At 34.6% G+C, this 20,888-nt stretch overlaps 1 protein-coding gene across 6 annotated transcripts in view; it reads right to left on the bottom strand.

Moving 5' to 3' along the window:
- Positions 1-20,888, bottom strand: part of nav2a (neuron navigator 2a) — a 171,841-nt gene that overhangs the window by 103,640 nt on the left and 47,313 nt on the right. The gene's annotated exons all lie outside the window — the stretch shown is intronic.

Below are 20,888 nucleotides of genomic sequence, written 5' to 3'. Positions count from 1 at the left end.
TACGTTAAATATGAAATTATTATATAAAAATGATTCATATATTTTCATAAATACTCATTTAAGCTAATCTCTTAAGCATAATGATTTACGAATGAAAGTTATAATAAAGCAGGGCGATTAACTAGTTAACCACTGGTCAGTGGTGAAACCACAGAGTTAAGAATAGCCAAGACTCACTGAAATACTGGACTGGTTACGGAGCATAATGTAATAAATGAAAGATTTGCACTGAAATGCATTGCTTGTTACTCAATTGTTTAGTCATTACTGTAAAATGAACCCTAAAAGAGTGATAAGAAACTTGGAGGGAACAGCGGAAAAGCCAATAATACGGGACAGGACAGATTCAGAAAAACCACCAGAACAATTAGGTCACCTCTGATGTTCCAGGCTGCAGAATCACACACACACACACACACACACACACACACACACACACACACACACACACACACACACACACAGAGGAATCTTCCATTTCTAAACACTTGGTTCCTTGTTCTCCTGTTTCCATGGAAACACACCTCTCAATTCTCTAAGGATCAATGGAATCTATGAGGCCATGATAATGGGCTATTTTTGTCTATTAGACAATCAATTTAATAGCAATGCCATATAAAGCGCGTGTCATCTACATACACAAACACAAAATAACACACACACTTTATTTGAGGCTTCATTGTTTTTGTGGCTACTAACCTGAATAAGTGACCTAGATGCTCATTTATTATCTATCTATCTATCTATCTATCTATCTATCTATCTATCTATCTATCTATATCTTGTTACTGTAAAAGTTTTAATCAATATAACTCAAAAATAATTAAAAATGTAAAAAAATAAATAAATAAATAAATAAATAAATAAATATATATATATATATATATATATATATATATATATATATATATATATATATATATATATATAAAATAATCTGTAAAGTTAAAATACTAAAATACAAAAACTAAAAATGGAATAGAAATAAATTAAAGCTACAAATACAATAAAATTACTAATATGGAACTAAAAATAAAAACTAATGTTAAATACCTATAAATAATATAATAACATATCAATAATAATAAAATAACACCGCCCAAACTCTCTTTCTCTATAATAACGATCATATTCCCTTTCTGTTTCTGTCATTAAAAGCCCGGTTTCTGCTTCTCACACAGATTGACAATTATTCACAGACACTCGAACCGAACCCCGACAGAGTCTTAATTTGTCTGTGCCACAAATTTGCTCGTTCACACGTAATTGCACGTGTGTGAGGCTGCAGGCCGTGTATAAAAACCGTCACACTACTCGAGGTGCAGGTCTTTCATTTACTCGCCACACACACACACACACACACACACACACACACACACACACACAAACCCACCCGTCAACACGCACGCAGAAAAATACTAATGTGCACCATCTCTTTGGGGGATTTTCAACTGCAGAGAAGTCGAGGAGAATCAGCAAAGAAGAGAAATACCTGAGCCATCCCGGATGGGGAAAAGACAGAACTAGTTATGAAAGGTGGCCAGTTAACATAATGTCACAGATTATTCCTACTCCTACTGATAATAATAATGTTTCTAGATCAGCAATTATTGGAATATTAGAATGACTTCTGAAGGAACACTGAAGACTGAAGTAAATGATGCTGAAAATGTGTCCGTGCGTGAGAATAAATCGCATTTTATAATATATATATACAAAAAGAAACATATTATTTTTGAACTGCAATAATCTTTCACAATATTAGTGTTTCTAATCAACTTTTGATGAAATAAATGCAGCCTTTGTAAACATTCACAGTCTCTGACCAGCAAAGTCGATGGGGATCGGCGGCTCATAAAGCCCAAAGAAAATCCCACCCAAGCATATAAAAGTTGCTTATACTAGTCATTACTTCAGCCTTTCTCAAGTCTGAGGTGTGAGAGACTGATGCTGAAAGAGGGGGGTTTCATGAGCTTTAAAAAAAAACAACTAAAAGCTAAATATCCTGAGACACATTCACATATAAACACACACACTCCACCCAATCCCACTGGCTCAAATGAACACCTCACTTTTCTTACAGCTATGACGCAATTAGAAACACACATGCTCACACACACACGCACACACACACACACACACACACAGGTTTCCATCTCACTGAAGAGTGTGTGATGTTTTAATGAGTGACCTTTCTATAGCTAGCATGGTAACTTTTGCCGTGATGAAAAGCAAAAAAAAAACCTTTCCTCAAAGTCTTGAATATAAATATGTGCTATAGATAGGCTACTCATACCAGGTATGTATATCTTTTTGTATATTATGAATTTTACATTGCAAGAATGAAAATTCTATCGTGTGTATATCTGTTATTTAAAACAAAGCAAGCTAATTGCTTTTTAAAAGTGAAATTAAATTGATGACAGTTTAATGTTGGTGCTTCCATCAGTGACGCTTAATGTTGTAGTGGTTCACTGCACGAAATGCTTTTGAAACATAAATACGTGGTAGTTCAGCATGAACTTGAAAAAACCTTGAGAACGCATTACTGATGGAAAACACATCTACACAGACACAATAAACGACAAAGACCACCAGCAGAGAAACTACTGGAGGCCAATAATGTTCTCTTACGGCACTCGCAGCTATGTGATGCAAAAATGAAAAGAGGGATAGAAAAACAATGAGAGAGAGACTGTTTTATGATTCACTCTTACACACTAAAGACAGGATATTAGTCTGTCTATTTGCAAGATATAGCAATTGAAATTTATGCAAATAAATGAGAACACAATACAGCTAATGAATATTTATCTTTATTTACCTCTCTTAAAACTAAATAAAGTTACAATAATAAAACAAAAATACACACACACACACACACACACACATATATATATATATATATATATATATATATATATATATATATATATATATATATATATATATATATATTCCTGTTTTAAAGCTGTATGCAAACTACTGTTTAGGTTAGTAATATTTTTTGTTTTATTAAATAATATTGCTATTCAGCAAAGATGCATTACATTGATCAAGAGCAAGGATAAAGACATTTTAACATTTATATTTCAAACATGGTGTTCTTTTGAACTATATATTTATCGAAGATGAATTTCATCAGAAGAATAAATATATATTTTTAAATATTTAAAACAGAGAGCATGTTGTATCTTGTGTATATTTGTGTATATATAAATACACTTACATACAAATGAAAAATGTTTTAGTTGTTTAGATATTAAACATAAATTTGATATATAATTCATATGAATATAAATATATACAAATACATGTTTCAAAATATATGCTATGTGTGTGTCTTTATGCATACTAAAAATACACAGTGCACACACATATATTATGTAAATAAAAACTTTGGATTTTGGATGCGATTAATCGTTTAACACCGCTTATTATAATAAATGCAGCCTGGGTGAGCTGTCTTTCAAAAATATGATGAATCCCATACACTTTTAAACAGTTGAGTTTCCTTATTTAAAAAGAAAAGCATACATCGAATAGTTAAAATATGGGCTTAAAAAAGGAAAACATCAAAACTAAAGCAGACGTTTTAGCCTGTTTAAATATAGTTTTGTTTTACAACCTCCATTTGAACTGTGTGTGTGTGTGTGTTACACAACTAACTGCTGTCTTCAGCTTCATATGTGGGTGGATTAGAAGTTCAGAGACGTTAGTGACGTAAAGGAGAGCAGGAGGAATTTCCACACCTCCCAAAACCGTTGACAGGATTTAACGGCAAACCCTCAGCGGCACGCCAGTGTTTCTCCACAAACGCTTTTAACATTCTTACTCCGGGATAAATGGAGGATAAGCTCCAGAATTTTAAACGTCTCTTACACAAACACACAAAGCGTCGCCCTCTTTCTCTTACCATTCCTCAAACTGACCGAAATAAATACAGACGTTTCACTCAACACAAGCTCCAGGCATAAACACGGACACACGCTCACTCTTTCTCTCACACACACACACACACCAGGGGAGCAGGTGCCAATAACAGGTCAAGCCTGGAGCTCTGACCGCTAAATAATAAAAACAACAAGGGAAAAAAACATGACAGAAGAAATAAACACTGATGAGGATCCCAAATGGAATTTCTGAAAATCTGACATACGCTTAATCTTACAATAAAAACTATACAGAATAGAAGGGATTATGTGAGTTACTTAAATCACGTTTTTCACTGTAAGATAGAGTTTGACCAGTCATTTTGTTAGTAGAGTCTGTCAGACATCTGTGACAGATGCTGCGCATTAGTCTCTGTGGTTGACGGTTTTATGGTTCTTTTCGAATTAGTTATTAAAAAGCTCTTCTTGATGTATCTTTATAAATGCGTATGGGAACGCAGACGGATAAATGAGTGTTTCTAGTCATCTGGGTCCAATTTTCCGGTTATAAATTGGATTCTGTGAAGACATTGATTCGTTCAGAAAAGGTTAAGTTCGGCACAACTGTTATTCAGTTCAATTAGCAGGTGAAAATATGAGCATATTGTAAGTGACGGTTTGAGGATGGAGGAGAAAGGTGCTGGTGTGCATGACTTTTACATTTTTGGACACTTAAAGAGATAGTTCACGTAAAAAAAAATGAATTTGCTTGTATTCACACACCCTTGGGCCACTTCTTTTTTTACTTCAATAGAGCAGTCTTAGCTTAAACCGTGTTTCTTGGCGATTCGCAAAATGCAAGTATTGAAGTCTCATGAAGAGAAATGATATCATGTGATTATTGACCACATTATAATTCATCCATAACCTCAGACGAACAGTGAAGTCCAGTTCATTCCCGCACACTTTTCCTGTGTCTTCCAGACAGAAAGTGAGTTTTGATTGTGAAACCTCTGCAAATTGTTTAAACTTTAAAGTGCTAGTAGATACCGACTTGCATTTTATTACCAAGCACCTTAAAATCCTCTTCAATGTCGATAAATACATAAATAACCAAACAAAGCATTATAAAAATGTCCAATGCTATCCACTGTTTCTCCACTTTTTTGAGAAATAAGCTCATTCTCCGACTCCCCCAGAGTTAATAAGCTGAGTTTTATTGTTTTGGAATCCATTCAGCCGATCTCAGTGTCTGGAGATAGCACTTTTAGCATAGCTTAGCATAGATCATTGAATCCGATTAGACCAGTAGCATCGCGTTCAAAGAGTTTTGATATTTTTCCTATTTAAAACTTGACTCTTCTGTAGTTATATCATGTAGTGACTATAACTATCTCTTGATTGTTCTTAACCGATAAACAACTGACAGTGAATTACAGATTTAATACATCGTTCCAGTTTAATTACAGTTTATATTAACATCTCACGCAGTGTCACCTTCAAGTAAATCTGGCTTACAAAGAGAGAGAGATTTTTTTTTTTTAATTGTTAAAACATTTGAAAAGTTTCAGTAAAATCATTTCACAACAACAAAGTGACCGTATCCTTTATATCCTCATTTAAAACAATAAACCCATTATTTGTCAATAAATGCCAAATTTGTGCAATGCAATGATATTCGTACAATTTTAGTGTGACGTAATTGTCTATATCCTATTTTGGCCATTTTATATCTTAATTAACTCGACCGCTTCAGAGTTTGAGGCGACATGTGGCTGCCGTTTTTGTTTTTTTCTTCAGATTTTCATAAGCTGACGCGGTTTCACAGTCTCGACCTTGCAGTCCCCTCATCTCGTTTGATGTCGCTCTGCTTTTACAGTACGTAAAAGCCGGAGGAAATGCACATGACCGCACGGCAGTCTTTATTAAACGACACATGTGCCACATGGAAAATAAAGAATCGTGCTTTATTAAACGCCAGACCTTGGATGACAAAGCGCGTTCTGCAGACGCAGCATCTTTACATTCATATAGCAATCCTAATATTAATATACTAAATAATACATTTCATTACAGTGTTTCTATTTGAATAGATTTTAAATTTATTAATGTGATGATCATTACACCAGTCTTCAGTGTCACATGATCCTTCAGAAATCATTTGTTGTTCACAAAACATTTATTATTGATATTGTACATATTATCGATGTTGAAATTATAGAAGGATTGCAATCAATTTGCTGAATACATGCAATAATTTAATCACAAGATTCTGAATCATTTTTTTCTCTGTTCTTGTCCAACAGATGGAGGTGTATTTTTGTTTCAGCGCTCTCAAAATATCTTTACTAGAATCACATCGTGAAACAGACAAGAGTGACGTATGTTGTGAAAACATGGATATAATGCACTAGAGCTCCTGCAGGCTGAATGGAGTGTGATCTAGTGAGAAATGTTCATACATCACATCACTCACATTCACACACACACACACACACACACACAAGGTATGCGGTTGCCTTGCTGCAGAAGGAGATGATGGTGTTGCTATGGTGACATGTCTGGATGCAGCAGGCGGTGCCACATGGCAGAGAAGTGAGTGACCGGAGAGAAAGAGAGGGATGCCATAGTGGTTTATCGTCACACGCACTCATGTGTCGACACACACAATGACAAATCACACACACACACACACACACACACACACAGAAAGAGAGAGAGCGAGAGAGAGAGAGGTACACTCCTCACAAACATGTTAAACCCACCCACATACTAAGCTGAGCAAGCAAGAGGGAAGCAATGAAGCAAATTTGAATTCAGTATTTCAAAAAGCACAACTTTTGAGGAACATCTCTTAATAAAAATGTTGTGAAGCTTTGGATATGTTCCACCCCCTGGTGGTGTTATCTATGCTACAGTAGTTGTAAAAAACCCCCCCAAAAAAAACAGCCAAGCATGTTTCACATAAATTATTTATAAAAATACCATGTGTCAGCAAAGTGACATATTTTTTCTCCTCCATATGAATATATTAAATTACTCAAAAATATACGTAAATACTATCCATATTAAAAAAGTATTATTATAAAATTATTTTTTGTTTTGTTTTGTTTTTGTTTTTAATATGTTTTATTTGTTTTGAATTTAATAATTTATTTAGTTTCTGTATGTTGTGTTTTTTTTTGCTACATTTACTTGATTAAAAAATAATTTGGGGAAATATCCCAAAATCACGATAATTCAAGATAATGGATTTCTATTGTAATATATATTAAAATTTAATGTATTTCTGCGATGCAAAGATGAGTTTTCAGCATCGTCACTCTGGTTTTCAGTGTCAAACGATTCTTCAGAAAACATTCTTATTATTTTGATATACTGTATATATATATATATATATATATATATATATATATATATATATATATATATATATATATATTTTTTTTTTTTTTTTTTTTTTTAATCACAGATGTGCTTCCGAATAGACGGTTTCAAAAACCATTTATTTTATAACATTACATCCTTTCCACTTTTTTATTGCTCCATTCTTGAATAAAAACGATTATAAAATTCTTCGCCAGAAGAGTATTTGGGATTCAAAACAAAACTAAATCTTAATAACTGACCTCTTTTTAAAGGCTTGTAGCTAATCAAATAAGAGACATTCATGACTTCTCTAGAATTTATTATTTTCATTCACGAACATTAGAGGATCTAGCCTCGGGAAACTACTGAGACAGGTTATGTCTCTACGATGGAATAGTTAAACGTAAAAAAATGACAGTGATTTTTACGGTAAAAACTGTGAAAATGCTACGGTAATTTAAAATTTAGTTTGAATTTGATTTTTTTTTTTATTAGTTTTTTGTGTCAGTTATGTTTATTAGGGTTGTGTGTTACATGTGATTTTGTTAAATTAATGTTTATTGCATATTTCAGTTTAATTACCACCATGATGGTGTTTAGTGTTATGTGTGAAGGACACTGAGCACCTTCTATATATGTTCATATTTAAAAGCTACTTGTTATTGGCTTTGGTTCATCACGTGATTTTCTCATCATGGATATTTCAAAGGTACAAAACAGTACTTTAATAGGTTGGTATATTACTATTATATCAGTTAATGCAATTACGGTATTTAACTGTAAAATGTATTATAACCGTAAAACCAAAAATGTTGTTACCGTATCTTTATGCTTTTATTCCGGCAACCACAGCTGCTTTTTTTTGTTTGTTTTGTTGTTCATGCAATGTTTCAACGAGCTGGCCGGATCTTAAAGGGCTACGTCACGCCATGCTAGAATTAATGCTGCGTATGCGACAGTAAAAACCGCTGCCGTTCCTCGACTCAACGTCTATGTCCTGAAGAGCCTGGGTGGGCCTGAAAGGCTTTAGGCAAAAACAATGTAACTCTCTATTCATTTGTCAGTGTCTTTGAAAACGTGTCAGAGGAATTACAGCCATCGTAAGAACCGTATCATCTCCCGTCGGGCTAAAGAGATAAAACTGCAGCTGAAGAAGGAGAAGGGATGGCGAAATCTCCGGATGAGTCTGAGATAACCCTCAGGAAAAGCCTCCCCACAATACAGAGGAGAAAATACAGGCTGGTTAGCATTTAAAATCCCCTTGTAATTAAAACATTATGATTATTACGCTGGCTTTCGCTCAACATATTTAATGAGATTAAGGACTGCCTCCAGACAATTCGCCCATGATATAATTTCACAGGCTTTTTTCCACAGCTGTAGGCCGTGAAAACTGAATTTAACGGCATTCCTGAAACCAAACCCGAACACTGCTCTGGGATCAGACCGAGAAAGCACTTCTGAACAAGAATCGTGTTTAAACTCTGAAAGAGTAAGCCGTCTCGATCAAATACACGACCCTGGACCATAAAAACAGACTTGAGCCGCTGAGGAAACCTTGTAGCAATAGTCAAAATTATAGATTTTTCTTTTATGCCAAAAAGTAAAGACTGTGTTCCATGAAGACATTTACTAAAGTTCATACCGCGAATAAAAATTTTTTTTTTTGCACCCTCAGATTCCAGATATTAAAACAGTTGTATGTCAACAAAATATTGCTCTATCAAACCGTGTATTAATGGAAATGGCTTTCATATGATTTGCAAATCTCAATTTCAAAAAACTGACACCTATGATTGGTTTTGTGATCCAGGGCGCAGATTTATAACTACAGGAATTGTATAAATATGTCTGTAAAAAAACAAAAAGTTTTTTTTTTTTGCTAATGTTCCTATTAAGTTATAAAAATGTGTTTTCTGAGTTTTAAAACTGATTAAAGGAATGCTACTTTTGAATTTACTTTAAATATTCTAAAACAAGCAACATTTAATAGACAAAAAACTATAAAAAATAAAACATTTTAGGGGAAAAAAACGATAACTGAACGATTTATAAATAATGGTTCTCTGCTAATGCTTTGAGAAAAATACTTAAGACCACATATCTTCAAATTAATGTTCTGTTAAAGTTACTGGAAGGATGTTTGAGAGCGTTTCATGTTCATTGGGTTAATGGTTAAAACTCAGGCCATATGATACAAAACTAACAGCAGTTAGCGCGCTGTTTAATTAAAATATACACAGATTAAACCTCATAAAAAATGTAGGCCATCCGTTTCAAGCTAAACTGAACAGGGAATGAGTGTGAATCTGTTTTCACTCAGACCTGGTCAGGCTGTGGATGGAATATAGATATTGATCAGACAGGTTTTATATGTATTGATCAGTTCATGAGGCAGGTGCTGATCTCAGGGCGCCACCTGGAGTTAGACGGATGAACTCCACCTCTGAAGCGGTTTGCATTTACAGTATATTATCTCTTTTCTTGGAAATCTTTTTAAGCGATCTTAATGTATCCAAAGAATGCTTCACAAGTGTGTGTGTGTGTGTGTGTGTGTGTGTTCCCTGGGTTTGGGGACTATGACTTTCCACTTGTGTGTCAGTGCTCTATACCAGTGGCAAGAGCTTTTTATTTAAATGACTTTCTTTGTTTTAAAAAAGAAATCACGTTCTGTGACATGCTGATAACTGTGTATATTTGTGAGAATGTTAATACAGCATATAGAGAGGAAAGATTAAATAATAACTGAATATAAGAGCATAATCTCTGAGTAAAACCCTGTGTAAATGCTTCAGATGAGGTCCAGCTAAATTAAAACAAGAATCAAATTAAGGCTTACAAAAAAAAACCCCAGCAAGATAAAAAAAAATAAATGAAAGGCCATCTATTAACATGCAAATTACATGCGGTGGGGTTCTTAAAGCAGAGACTATATGAGAGATCTAGTAGGAACCGCCAGGGGGCAGCACGACTCAAAATACTTCCAGACTAATAAAAACACACCAATGTTTCATAAAGAGTATTGTCGTGTTTACATTTATGATTATATTCACAGAGTTGTAACTGTAACTGAAAGATAAAAAAAAAGGTTTTTTTGAATTCAAAGTGAACGTACACGATATTAAAGGCATAGTGTCAAACAACTATATTTTGTATATCTATATAAAAATATATATAAATAAATATAAATACTTTGTACTTGGAAAAAAATATTTTCATTTTATGATAATTTATGAAAAGATAAAAATATAATTTAAACAAATTATTACTAATATATATATATATATATATATATATATATATATATATATATATATATATATATTCATTTTTAATACATAAATAAAAGGAAATTCCAAAATAAATATAAATTGAGGGTTTTGGGACTAAAAATGAGCTAGATTTTTAAACTTTAAACTTTAAATGCTTTTAAATTTGAGGCATCATATATCGACAACAGTGTAATATAAGTATAAGCGATAACGCAAGCCTTTCAGACAGCGGAGAGCAGATCTTTGAAAACAGTTTCTTATTCCCAAAACAGACCCCCAAAATCCCAGCTACTCCTTCATTCTTTTCCACCTTAGAAAACCAAGATGCATTTAAAAGAGTGCAGTATATTTATCTTCCTTTCTTTCTTCAGACCCATCTTTTTTTCAGACCGGCTTTCTTTTCACAGCAATCCAAGCAGAGAGGAAACATTGAGAGGGAGACGAGGGCCAGGGGAAGAGGTGGGGTGAAACCAATTAAAAGACTACAAGTCATGCTCGAGCAGGACAGGCTTGATCGGTGGTGCGAGCCGGAGACGTGGCCTAGGAAACCCTTCAAACGCAGGGGAGCAAAAGTTGCGTAAAGGAGAGGAGTGTGTGTGTGTTTGGCGGAGGGGAAACTCATTAAGCTGGGCTGCAGATAAGAGCCTGTCACAGTCAATGAGTCTGTGTACAAAGGAGTGGATAAAGAGCATACAGCGGTTTTCAGAGGAAAGAGACGATGAAAAGGGCTTGGTGGGGTGAGTAAAGGGGTAACGCAGGAGGAAAGATCCCTGGGGCTGTTGGGAACAAAATGTCCTGAAATACCAAATGATATTAACAAAGGGGTAATAAAAAGATCATATAATGTCTTACTTGTAAAAAGGATCATTTTTGGTTAGAACTGTATAGGATCAGTCGCATACATGAAAGGGAGGTTATGCAATCGCAATAAAAAACGCAATTGCCCTATTGCTTGTAATTTACAGCAAAGCCTGCAATTTTACTAGTATTATTGTTGTTTTATTATGATTATTGTTATTAAAAATATTACTTTGTAATAATACCATTTGCCTGTAAAATGAAAAATTGATCACAATAAAATGAAACGATAATGAAAAGAAGATATATAAATAAAATATTATTATTATTATTATTATTAACAAATAAATCAGTAATATTATTTGTCTGTTATTTCCGTAAAAAAACAAGAAATCATAATACAATAAAAACAATTAAACAACAAAATAATAATATTATTAATCATAATAGTAATAATAATTATTATTGTTATTATTATTCATTGTTATTATTATGAATTAAAAAAATCATTTAAGTTACAAATTTTGACATTAATTTCTGATAAAAAAAATCTCAACAATTACCATGCTTTGGCGGGATGTGCTCCATTATGGTTAGAATATTTTACTTAATCTGTTTATGCAGGATTAGGGTTTGGATTAACTGTAATAAGCTTGATTTCAAAACAATAGAGCACTACTGTGATATAAAAACTTTGCATTCGCATGCTCTGCTTAATGACACTAGCACTTTAGCTCAAGGCAGAAGACGTGGGAGAGAGCTGTGTGCCACTGACAAACACCATTTGTGTGTGTGTGTGTGTGTGTGTGTGTGTGTGTGTGTGTGGCTATAATAAGGTCATTAGGGTTGATACAGTATATATCAGTTTATGATTGAGTGGCAGTGAGAAAAATGATTTGCACACACATACACGCACAAACTCATAACTGTGAGTGTTAGATGTGGCTCATAGCAGACAGGATGATCTGTGTGGGTAACATGATTGGAAAATGGAGCTGAATGAGAATGAATGAATCTTTGTGCGGTTCTCTCTTTCTCCTGCTCTCTAGTGTGTGATGGAGAGATCTTTCAGGAGCTCACACACACCACAGGAGATGAGATTTCCTGCTGATCTACAGCAATACATGCCTTCACACGCGCATACACACACACACACACACACACATTCATATTCTACTCTCATGCCATCCTTTTTAACAACCATATAATGATCACAAACAACCAGCTTTAAACTGTTATCAACCATAAATAGGCTATGCAGCTTTATACAGCTAATGACCTTAAATGGACAATCTCAACTACCTAATGACCAAACCGTAATTAAATTAAAGCATCAAGTGAATATATACAACATCATCTAACAACTATAAATGCTAACAACCACAAACAACCACTTGATCATGCTAATAAAGTCATAAATGACCAGTTTTTGGCCATTTATGGTCAACTACCTACACAACAGTTTTTAGCAGATATTGACCATAACTGACCTGCGTAAGCAAGTTGATTAAAAACAATTACCAGTTTCCACCAACTAATGACCAAAAACAACATGTCCCAACCTACCAATCAGCAGTTTTAACAATTTAATTTAACAATTTACTACAACTGACCTGCTTAAGTTAAGTCCAGTTTCTAGCTAATGACCAATTTCAATCTATTAACCAGTTTCAATCAGTTAATTTTCATAACTGACGAGCTTAAACAAGTTAATAACTACGTATGACCAGTTTCCAACATCTAATGACCAAAAACAATCCACTCCAAACAGGTAATGACCATAAATGACCAGTTTCAACCAGTTAATAAACATAAACAATATACTTTGAATGATTAATGACCACTTTAACCAGTTAATGAGCATTAATGACCACTTTGTACCAGCTAATGACCAAAACACCCTGCTTTAAACAACTAAATACCAGTTTCAACCAGCTAACCACTTTTAACCATTTAACGTACCTAAACAATCTGCTTTAATTGCCAGTTTTAACTAGTTAATGTCCATAAATGACCAATTTCAACCAGTTAATAAACATAGACATTAACTGCTTTGAACAATTAATTATGACTTTTAATGAGTTAATGACATTAATGACCAATATCTACCAGCTAATGACCAAAAACTAATGAATACAAACCACCAACTTCAACTATCTAATGACCCTAAATGGTCAACTGCAACCATATAAATGCATTTAAAATTAGTCTTGTAACCCATAGTTTTGCTAGTTAGTTAGTTAGCCATTTCGTCAGACTCTGCAAAGCTGAATTAGCATGTACAGTGTGCGTCCCATCCTACACAAACCTTCAAAGTCGAGCACAGCGTACGGTGACATAAAGGCTAATGTTTTAGCAAGCTTTCGGGGACACAGATGGAACAAAAAACACACATCGTGTCTGACGTGGTACCAGGATGATGCAAGGTGACACTGCGCTGGCAAACACTTGGCAGTTAAAACGGCAAAGGTGGGGAGAAAAACATGTCAGGCTTGCTCTGCTAACACACGGGTGTCTTCTGAGCTGAGAGCGAAAAATCTGCCTCTGTTTGAGGTCACGAGGTCACCGGCTGAATGTTTACCGCAGCAAGAAAAGGACACAGAGGCTAGCAGAAGGGTGAGACAAGGCAGGTGTGCTGATTCACAGATGGAATCGCGCAGAAAATGATTTTGAGGGACAAACGCGATTGGCTAGGGTCAGTATAGCACTTTAAAGGTTAGCTGCAAAGGTTGCCAAGTCCTCTGTAAGTGCGAGATGGTGCAATTACATTTCTGCGATGGAATATGTGGACGGGCGTAGCATTTTTCCACCTATTTTTATTTATTTTTTGCAGATATGGAAAAAAATGACAGGAATTGTTGGGAAGGAAGAGGATCACACTTGAATCCATATTTCTCACATAAGTAGCACAGCAAAAAAACTGTGTTCTTCACATTGTTTTGCCCTCTGTTGCTCCTCCTCTCCCTTCTTCCTTCCTATTCCCTCTCTATTCTTGCTGTCGGTCTCTCCTCCTGACAAAGATGATCCAATCCTCTCATTCATTATTTACAGCGTCTGAAAGTGCTTCACTGCACAAACACACACACCATCACGGATATCTATGAATGCAGCAAGTCTAGACCTCATTGCTTCTTTGGTATAATTATCAGTTTTATTACAGTGATCTATCCTGTAGTCGGCTCTTGCACTAATTATTGAATAACACTAAATACTATCAAGTCTAGTTCCTTACGCACTTATACTCATATAAAAGCCAAACACTGATCTCAGATCGGCCTTCCAGGATATATAAATGTCATATAATCAAAAAATATATATTTTAATATTTCTAAGAGGAAATAACTGCAATATCTATAGGAGGAAACAACGGATTTCAAGTGCATGCCTTATTTTCTGTCTGTAACAACCTAAAGGCTCCTTGAGAAGATTAAACTGATATAAGAAAATCAATAATTTAGTATAAATAAATGCGAGAAAGAAGACAAGTCAGCAAGCAAGTATCACTAACAATGTCAATGTCTGACAACTGAATGCTGAATATTCTAGCTAAATATTTCAATAATGAGACAAATCTCTGAAATGACATAGAGATAGATAGATAGATAGATAGATAGATAGATAGATAGATAGATAGATAGATAGATAGATAGATAGATAGATAGAATAAAATCTGGACTTTTATTGGAAATCCATTTTAATCTATCTGTCATGTATTAATAAGAAAATGAAAGCTGAAATGTGATTTGTTCAAATTAAATGTCATTCCTCCACCCAGCAGATCTCTCATGTCACCTCTCAACCTCCACACTCTCTAATGGAGAGAGAATTGATCAACACTCTGCAGTTAATGACATGAGCGCCTAATAAATGTGGGTCTCCCGGGCACCTTATGTCAGATATACGAGCCCATCTATATGTGTGGCTCTGGGAGGAAGTGAGTGGGCGGAAGTTATGAAGAAGACAGATATAAAAATGATTTGTAGTTTAGGGACATGAAGAGGCATTAGGGAAATAACAGGATACCATAAAGCGTATTCACTTGTTTGGAAACTTGCCGTTAAGATGGAGAAAGACAAAAAGAAAGAGGGAACAACAGAAAGAGAGAGACGTGTCCTTGCCCCCGCGCATCTGCAGCTCAGTGATGAGGACAGATGAGGTCATTATAACGGGGTTACAGCGCCCACCTGTGCATGGACCTAATGATCCGTAAAACACACACACACACACACACACACCAGGACAGAGTCAACAGAGGCTAATGACACTACAACCCCGCACAAGCACCTTAATACTGCAGTTAAACTCGAAAGAAAAACTACTTCTCAGGACCAAACCTGTAGATAATAATGAGAAAAAAACAACTCTACAATGCACAGTAACAGGAAAAAACGTTGGGAAAACTGACCCAACAAATGACTCTTATGAAATCGTATTTATTTGTAGTGCAAAAAAAACACAGCGTGATCAGTGAAGAGCAAATAACTCTGAACTAGTGCGAGATTCGAGAACGAGCTCATACAATACCAATGATATGACTCTCTTGATATCAATATAGTGAGCAAATGTGCTTTTTATTATATTGTTGTTTAATAAACAGTCAACACAGTCAACAGCTGGAATATTAGGTTGATGTCACTTTAAGACCTAATGCACCGATCCATTATACTGACAATCATCTTCTTTCTTTAACTGTAATGTTCATTTAAGACATAACCGACTGTTCATGCGCACTCATAGAATATAGCATTAATATGTGCTTAATTACTGTCTAGTAATATGCATGCTAATGCTTTTTTGCACTGTGAATACTTGCCAAGACGAGCATTTTGACATGTTTTTGCGTGTATTTGAGTCATAAACATAGAGCACAACCAGTGTAGAGTCAGTTCTTGTTAATACATTACTCTGATTCCCAAACAAATGACTTTTATTATTTGGTTATTGTTTGTGAAAGCCTAACCACCGCAGTCAGATTCAAGAATGGTCTCATAATGAACCTGTTCAATTTAGTTTCACATTATTTTTGTGAATCAGTAACATACAGTTCCACTAGTATAGTGCAATTCACTTACAAATGACTTTTCTGTTCTGATTTCTTTACAGTAAATCAAATACAGACACCATGACAAGTGCAGAACACTTACTGAAACAAATGTTTCTGAAGAGTCTGTTGTTGTCATGAAAAATTCAAAAAAGGTTAATTATTTTGAAATTATGTTTAGTATACTGATTGCACTAATGCTGCAGGTTTTAATACAGTTTAAAGCAGAGATAAATTATTTCAAACGGATATTGCACATTCTTTCTAAAATATCTAAAAGACAAAAACCTAGCGGTAAGTCTGCGATAAAACGTTTTCCATGATGGACCGACGAAACCGAATGATTCAGCTTTATTATCTTTCAGTGTTTCTTTCCTGCAGAAGCAGGGCCCGAGCTGTGAAATATCATTTCAGATATGAGAATGGAAGCTGACAGCTGCTTACTTCAGAGAGACAGCTTTTGTTGAACACTGTCAAACTTCAAAACCGTATCAAAGCCGATCCATAAAGTGGATTGTGTGCATGTTGAGAGGGAGAAACACTTTTGCTCTCTCCAAGGATTTTTAGCAAAACTGTAACATCTACATGAAGAAGAGAATAAATCTGCCATTCATTTATTAGAAAACATCAAAGATTATATACATAGACATATTTAAAGTGCTGCTCTGTGTTTAAATGATATTATAACGAAAGGGTTGATTACTTATGAACTCGACTTACGCCGGTTAACGTCTAGAAAGGCTCTAAATAAGGAAGACAATGTATTTATGCTTTGTGCATTTGTGTTTTGTTTTAAAATACGTGCATGCACTGGATTTAAAATTCAAGATGCGACTGCATTGATTTTAGATTGATCCATCCCTTCAAAATCATTGGTTATAAAAAATCATAGCCCCTTCCTGTCAGCCCCTTCCTGCCGTTTTTGGCCTGTCCCTCCCCCATTCATCTTCCTGTCTATGTCAGAGCTGACCTCTGGGAAAGGATGAAGCCCTGGCTCAGAAGTTTCATGAATCATCAGTCTCCTCGACAGCTGTTAAACAAGAAGAAGTCACCTTGTGCTGCTGTATCAGGACACACAGCTATGGAAGCTATTTCTTTCACGGAATAAAAAAGTTTTTCGTCTCACAATTTAGATCACAATTTTCTATGTTTTACATCTGTCAAATCTACCTTCTCTTCTTTTCTTCTATAATATATAAAATAGAAATAAAAAATCAAAATGAAACAAAAAGTAATGAAATATATAAACATAACACACACACACAAATATATATATATATATATATATATATATATATATATATATATATATATATATATATATATATATATATATATATATATATATATATACAAATATATATAAACATGTGATCTTCATATGATCTACCACACAAAATGAGAGTTTTCAATATTATTCATTATTAAAAATGAAAAAATATACCCAAAACGTTTTTATTCTGTTTTTATTACCTTTATTTTGTTCCTAGCATAACAAGAATTAAACCAGACAAAGTTAGTTACACTGGTTTGGAATGACAAAAACAAAAGAATTGTTATTTTATTTTTAGTATTATTTATATATTATTGATATATTACCATAACAATATTTCAAATTAGCTTTAATTTTTTTATAAACATTTAGCATTAACTTTAAAATGGCTTCATGTAATATATGTAATAGAAATAAATATGAAAAACATAATGATATATATATATATATATATATATATATATATATATATATATATATATATATTAAATAATGATATTATTTTTGTTTTGTAACAATGGTAAATGATTGTAAATGATGACCGAACTATCCCTTCAATTTAGAAAACAGTCCCAAAAGTAGCAGTATCATGTGTAGTACATTTTTGTCATGTCATCATCCTACGTTTTTTTTCATCAGTTTTTTGCTCTCGCATTCTCTCTCTGATCAGATCGATCGTCTTGCTTGTCAGGAAGCTCTTCTTTCAAGCTCCCTGTGAATATGCGTACACTGAGTCGGCCCACGCACTCCTCTAGCAAATGAAATTCCCAACGCTTTCACCGGCCCAGGAACTTGCTGAGGTGGGCAAGTTGATTCCTCTGTGCTCAGCGGCTGTCCCACTGAAGACAGGCTGAAGTGTCTCTCTTTATTACGCTCACAATGTGAACGGCGCAGTGAAGAAGAGCCATACTGTACATCATGACTCACTGCGTCCCGCTGATCTATTATTACAGCCCCTGAGAACCGGGCTAAAGCATCAGACCCTTACTGCTCATCCACTTTGGCTCTGACCATTCTCCTACAGTCCCTTATGAGGAGTAAAATATATTAGACGACTGTTCACATACAGTAAGGAATCACAGCTTTAAAAAAATCATCCATATTGAAATCGCAAAGCTTTTGCACGTCTGAACGCTCAAAGATTACTGACAGAGTTAATAGTAATGATTTGTAATTTTTTCTTGTGAGAAGAGAAGTCATAAACTTGTCTGAATTTGTAAGATGCAAGGTTTAATACAGGTTTAAGAGGGCTGTATGTAGGATTGATACCGAGTGGTCGAACTAGGTATTGCAGTTCACATTCAAAACATTGGAGACCCCCTTCTTATCAGACTTGACTCGTACGAATGTTGCCAGATTCCCGCTCTGACCCCTTTCGTTGGCCAGCTTCCATGGCTGAAATGAAATACGCTGTGTTTTCCGCCAACTGGCAACCCGTGGTTCCTAGACACGATTGGGTAAACTGACGGTGGGCGGGTTTCACAAACCAAAACAGAAGCTGACATCATGGACCGGAAAGTACATTTTAGCATTGCTTTTCAGATAAACAAGTATGTTAACTTAGCAAGTTTCTTAAATATCTGCAAACATACTATTGTATTTGTATGCATTAGTAGAGTAAAAATCCTACATATCTTTAAGATACAAAAAAAATCTCAAATACTGTAAAGAGTGCTTGGTATTCATGATATCAAGAAAAAAAAATCCATAAACCACAAATTAATGAACCATAAAACAGCCTGAAAGCCTAAATTATTTTGAACTTTAATTTGAATATATTTTTTTGTTTTTTTAATTAATGTAGTATTTTTTGTATTGCATGTCCATTTAATTTTCTTTCCATTTATTAATTTTTATTTCAGTTTTAGGATTTTTTCGTGCGTGTATTTATATATTTTTTTCTTTGCTGCTATTTTTCAGTTTTCAAATAATTTTAGCAGGTTGCTAAGTTTTTCTTTTATAATTAATAATACATGAAATAATCATATATTAGTTATACTTATATTTTACCAATATATACTTATGAGTTATTTCAATTACTGAAAAGGAGACACAAAAACACAATGGATAAAGCATATTAGTCTAGCCATTCTGTATATAAATCTTATTTCTGCCTATATGGATCTCAGCAGTGATTTTTTTTGGTCCTATGGGAAACGGTGGAACTGTCTTCAGTGATTTGATTGGTTTAGAGGACACTGGCACGGCCAATTAAATGCCATCCTATATTCATAATAGAGTTAATGCTACAATGGGCTTGTTTGCTGCCGAGTTAAATGTGTTCCTGACGGGTTCATGCCACTGTTAATAAAAACCAGCAAGAACACTTATATAGAATAGCTACTCATTTGCATAAATCCTATGTCCGGCAAATATAAATATAAATAATGGAGGCAAAGCAAATGATACAACCTCACATGTCGCTTCCAGATGCTCCTTGTCAACTTCACCGTCTCTCTAACACCAGAAAGGCTAAAACCAAATCACATGCTCAATATGAATGCAGACGGCGCCAGGTGAACGACTGAGATTTGCATCGTAATTCACAAACATCCACAACAACAACAACCCAAAAACAAGCTTTCTATTTGCCATTTCAACATAATGCTAATTTCCACTAGGCGTCAGCACTCAGAGTTAGGCTGTTGCTTTCAAAAACGAGTCAAAGAACAACATGAAAAACGGCAACAAAACAACAAAATGAAAAAATGCAGTTCACAATAAGCTACAGTATTCACCAGACTTAACTGCAATAGTCAAAGTTCCCATTTGCAAGAGTATTCTTTACAAAACATTGAAAAAAAAAAAGAGCTGAATTTCACATGAAATGCAATACACATTCGCTTATGAAACCACCAACAGGCCAAATATGAACGCGGCCATGCGGATATAAGGGACAGGAAAAACACAATACATTTGAACTGTGTCTGTCAAAGCGTGCCGGGGGAAGTGTGTATTCCTCAGCAGCTTCACTGGGAAATGTCTTACAAACAAACGTATGATTGACACAGGTGAACCCAGAGTCACCCTTCATGGCTGAGAGGACAGGAGAGGATCTCGTGAAGGAAAAACAGAAATGATACGTCTGCTGTAACGTGTCAATCAGTGACTTAAAGGGTAGAAGGTTGCAGGGATAGACCCCCCCTCTTCCTTTGGGATGAGGCGTAATGAATAATTCCAGATGATAAAAATGCTATGACAGTTGTGTGTGTGTTATGGCATTTTAATATTTCTTCTTAAAAGCATTTTTTTGGTCAATTCTC

The sequence above is a fragment of the Puntigrus tetrazona genome, chromosome 7 (genome assembly GCF_018831695.1).
Source record: "Puntigrus tetrazona isolate hp1 chromosome 7, ASM1883169v1, whole genome shotgun sequence".
Taxonomy (NCBI): Eukaryota; Metazoa; Chordata; class Actinopteri; order Cypriniformes; family Cyprinidae; genus Puntigrus; species Puntigrus tetrazona.
Note: the sequence above shows the minus strand (reverse complement) of the source record. Positions and strands in the feature narration are given on the sequence as shown.